Below are 5,353 nucleotides of genomic sequence, written 5' to 3' on the forward strand. Positions count from 1 at the left end.
CTCCATCAACAATCAGTGTCTTCTTCACAACTCCTAAATTATTCATTAATGCAAATCTAAAATCTGATCACTTTATTCTCCAACTAAGTTGAAAGAAGGAAAATTAATGCTACTTATTTCTTTAAGGTACACGCTAGTTTTATTTTTTTTTGGTCTTTGTTTGACTAAGAATACATATAATTTTGATAAGGTTTCTACAGTGATTTAATTTTTTTTGATAACAAAAGAAAGATGAAGGCAGGATTTTACTGGTTTCTTTTACTTCTTGTGAAGTCCTGGATACATGATGTTCTCTTTATTGGCAGAAAAAAAAAATTTGCTAACAGTTAATATTCATTCCCTGCTTACACATTGAAGAGTTTATAGCATATCTTTAAGCTTCATCCCCCCCCGCCTTTGCAACAGAATATACAGAATATTGTAGCAGCATAAAAATAAGGCCTGAAGTGTCCATTTGATAGCTGTGGAATCACAATCACCATTTTGAGGCCATTTTTCTTTTATTTACACAATTCCATCCTAGCCAGTCTCACTAGCTGGTGTTCCTGTCTTCCTTCATTGGTGAAAAAATACACACGGATAATAATCGAAACTATTTAAATCAGGATCTCTTTGAGCAGGTCTTTGGAAGGCATTTCCCTCAATTGTTAGTTCATAAGCTTCCTGGCATGTTGATGTGTACTTTGTTATGGTTGTGAAGTTTTGTGTCTATGTCCATTAAACTTTGTGTCTCTTTTTTAAAATCTCACAGAACTTCTGACAGTTTGGAAGTTGGTTGAGCTCTCCTTGGTCTTCTAGGTTCCAAGATCAGAAACAAATTTGTCATGTTTCTCTGTTAATTACATACAAGCGTATGATAGTCACAGTCCCTATTCTTTTTAAAGCAGCAGAGCCACACAGAGCTGGGTGCCAGGTCTTCCTTTCTTGGTAAGTTTATCCATGCTCCACGTCCCCAAGATATTAGAACAAAAATTCAGGTAAAAATGTTATGTGGTTTGTCCGATAGCACCCTGAGCAAGAGACCCTAAAAAAACAGCGAGGGCATGTCAAACAGAGAGCAGGAAGGCAAAAATTTAGTGGGACAAAATACCATGCTGGAAGTGTCTGTGGAATGAGGTGGACCATAAATGCACACACGCAGACAGAAATTCATATTGTAGCAGACACTGTATGGCTCCTATGCTGGCAGAGTCAAGGCACAGGGGGCAGCCTATACCTACTAACTTCTAATAGCAGGAGATTAGGAGTTGAAAATAAGGCAAAGAGTGCACCTGTGCTTGCCATGCACAGTAACCACGTGCTATTCGAGTATAGAAGAGAAAAAAAATTACTTTATTATGAAATGAAGGCAACAGAGATCCTGAATATCGAGACAATTTCGCATTTTGTCATCTGGGTATAGCCCAAACAAAGGAATACTTGCATTTGAAATGCAAAAGTAGCAGGTAATATTGATATAGGAATCTCAGGGTGTTTTTGAGAGTGATGGAGCCTGTTTTGCTTAGCTTGAGAGAACAGGGTTTGGGAAACTCAATGGCTACCAAAGCTACCTCAAGCCAAGAATGAAATTTACAAACCACAGAGGGTAAGTTTTAAGAAATAAGTATTTTATTATAGGGAGCTTAGGAGGCATAAAGAAGGCGGAGCTCTTGTAGGGCAGGAGGGGTCTGGGAGGGTTCAGATCCCATTGGGCCTCATTGCTTCTGAGCTAATAAGGTATTAGTGGAGGGAGGAGGGGAAGGGCACATGAGCTGGTCAGTCCCATTCCCAATCCAGGTGTCCAGGTCCCTTGAGGTTCTGGTCATGTCTTCAGCCTGGCTTTGAGGTACAGGGTACTTTGTTAGAAAAAAGAGATTTTTTTTAAACAAAAAGCAGACCCTGTTTTCTGGTACCCCCAGCCTCTAGCTGTGGAACCAGAGATGTCTTTGGATGAGATAGTCCTGGCGTCTTTGGCCTTAGGAAAGGACAAGTGTATTAGCAGCTTCAAGGGCATTTCCACCTCTTAACCAAGAAATAAACTGTTTTTTTGGGGGGCGGGGGTCTTTTCACCCTAAATTAAGGATTTAAGGATTAATGATTTCTACCTCTTGTTCTCATCAATATTATTACTGTAACTCTCATATTATTCCAGGCCAAGCAACTTCTCCTTAGCCAATGAAAAGTGACAGTTCAGCTGCCTGGGTGCTTGGCTAGGAATAGGTTCATGACTCACTCCAAGTGAATGAAAGCCGTCAGTAAAACGAGACTTACTCACAATGGAAGAAAGACTAGTCTGCTGATGTTTCATAAGCTGAGGAATAAATTCTTTATCCAGAGGTCGAGCAGCAAGCCTTTATTGAACCTCTACTTTTTAAAACCATATATACTAAATCAAAGTCACCATAAGTGACATGCATGGTGGATTGGACAACAATAATTGAACCAAGTGTTCCCTATGACTGAGGCAGTGCTCCCTGAAGGCAATCAAAGGGAATGAGTACATCAAACAGGTCATGTTTAAAACAGTCCTTAAAAGTCCAATTCACAAAATCTACAACCTGAACAATCCTGCATAATTGTGACTCTTATGACAGGCACAGAACTTAGGTCCAAATGATTGACTTGAGAATTCATAGGAAGTCATTCTAATGTTTAATTTAGATTTTTATGTGAAAATACACCTTTATGCAGCATGATAGGGAACATCATATGAAACTGACATTTCATTAGAATTCTAATAATAATTGAGAGTCTCCTTTCAAAAAAATTCAGATTTCCATATTCTTATGAAAGAAGTCTTTGAAGTATATATGCCCAATTTGAAGAACGTATTCACTTTAAGCTTTTTTCTTTACAGAAGCTATTGTTTTTCAGATTTGACAGAAAAGAAATATTAATAGAAAATTACTGTTAAAAATTGATTTGTGTTAATACAATGTTGTTGACCAATTCAAGGTCTATAAAGTACATTAAGCTTTTAATTGCATGGCATTTGTTAGTAAAGGGTTGTAGCATAATTGTTAGTGAGTTTTCAGAAGTGTTTCTCAGAGATAATGTTTGAATAATCTATTGCCTAAATTTGAATAATTTATGCATGAACCAATGTGGAGTTATAATTGCAATTACAATGTTCAGTTCAGTAGCACTGAGTTGCATTTGAAGTTGGGTGCCGATTATAGCATACGGCCTAGCCTCTGCTTTTCGTTTCAAATTTGACAAAGAATTCTGAGGCAAGGGAGATGGCTCAGAGCTTGACAAAAGTTCCCGAGTTAACTTTTAAAGAGTTTCTTTTTAAAGATTCTTATTTCATTTTTATTATTTTTTTTTATATTCAAAGCCTGAAATCCCATCTTGCATGCTTCTGTGCCACAGAGATAAAGCAAGGGGCTGGCAGTGCCCCTGGTTGGACAGAAAGGACTTTCTATATATCTACTGAAGAAGCGAAGAAGTAGCTGCTCTCATCAATAATTTCCTGAAGCAATAGTCCTGGAGTGTAAACAATGTTTTATATGGATAGCAGTGGAACAGAATATGTTATTGCTGAAATATGTGCTCTTCACTGTGGAGAATGGATTAACCTGTGTAACAGAGTCAAATACATATTTTCTGAATCAATGAAAGGGTTAAGCGCTTTCTTTGAATGATAAATTCAGTTGCTGACTTAGTAAAAAACAATACTGTAATTTTATATCACAACATATTCTAAGCAATGCATATTATTAATCTCAAATATGTTTTTGTTAATCAATTAACATTACCTCTATGATGTGATGTACTCTGCTGAAGTGTTCACAGTTTTAGAGGACTAATAGTTTTTCTTTAATTAAAAGGATGTCAGTGGGACATGGATTTATTTTTATATGGCTGGGATTCAGCAAACATTTATAAATGCTTCAACTAATTTGATCAAAAATGAGAGCAATTTTAACTACAACATTTCTGTGGGAATAATTTATTAGAAACTTTGAGCCTTATTTGTTATAACCAAGAATCTTCAGATCATCTTTTGCCAAGTTTTGTTTACCCTTTCTACAATATATGAATATTCATTTACATTCACATTAAAAATACACTCAAATGTTATCAGTATTAACTAGGGAACAAAGAAATGCAATATGAATTGCAAATATAGAATTATATTAGTTCTTCTGTGGACATCCTAATCTATATTGAAATTTAGATGAAAAACTTAGCACTAGAAAAGAACCAGTTCTTATTTACTTCTATTAGATAATATAGAAACTAAATATTTGCCTTACAGGCTTATGGAGTTGCCATATTCATTTTTTTTTGGCACAATAGGAAAAAGACAGGCATTGAGAACATCACTAATATGTGACAATACTGGTGCTTGTGTTTAGATTCCTTGGCTAAATCACATATTTCCCCTCACTTATTGTCACTTATTAAATTGTCTCAGAGGTCACAAAATTAAGTTGCTGATGGGTTCTTCAACTACAATGACTGAATGTGGCAAGAACAAAATGCCAAAAATAGTCAAGTTGAATTTCTGCTAAATGACTCAAATAGCAATGTAAAAAGTAAATGTGAGCTCAGAATGAAGAAGTGGATTGTTTTCCTGATCATTAGTCATCCTTATGAGATGATAAGCTTCCTGAGTCAGTTAGCAGCTCTGATGCATCCTAAATTAATTGTAACCTGAAACTGAACACATTGACTCATTTTACAGCATCTGATAGAGGACACAGTCTCTGCTGCAGGAAATAAGTGTTACTAAGAAACAGTTTATTAAATGTGTTTGAAATTCTGTGGTTTGAAATAAGTAAAAAGTTTCCATTGAACTATTTTAAAGTAGGTTGCCATGCCTTAATAGCTTTTCTTTCTACACTTTTCTCTTGGACTCTTGAGAAGTTCTAACTGGTGAGTTGATATGTTAGAATGTTCTAACTGGTGAGTTGGTATCTTAGAATGATGTTCCAAAGAAGCATTTTCAGTATGTCTATATGTCTATAAAGCAATTCTTTTTCCTAAGATTATCAAAATGTCATTAACTGATTTGAAAGTGACATCAAACCCACAATCATTCCATAGAATTCCATTGAATCTTCTTACTGAATCTATTTAAAAATTACTTTTGAAGATATCATAAATATTAACAAAGAGCCGGACTTGGTGCCACACCCAAGTGCCTCCCAGCACTTGGGAGGCAGAAGCAGGCAGGTATCTGTGAGATTAAGACTGGCATTGCTATTACCATAGAATGTTATCAAATAGGATCATAATCAATTGCTATTATCATAGAATGGTGAAAATTTGCAGAATGGCTTAAAGTATTGGATTTTATATTAACCACTTCCTAATTCTATAATTTTGGACAAGTGATTTGAGGTTTTTTTTTTTTTAATAAAATTTA

Source organism: Nannospalax galili, unplaced genomic scaffold (genome assembly GCF_000622305.1).
Source record: "Nannospalax galili isolate Female #2095 unplaced genomic scaffold, S.galili_v1.0 scaffold115, whole genome shotgun sequence".
NCBI classification, from domain to species: domain Eukaryota; kingdom Metazoa; phylum Chordata; class Mammalia; order Rodentia; family Spalacidae; genus Nannospalax; species Nannospalax galili.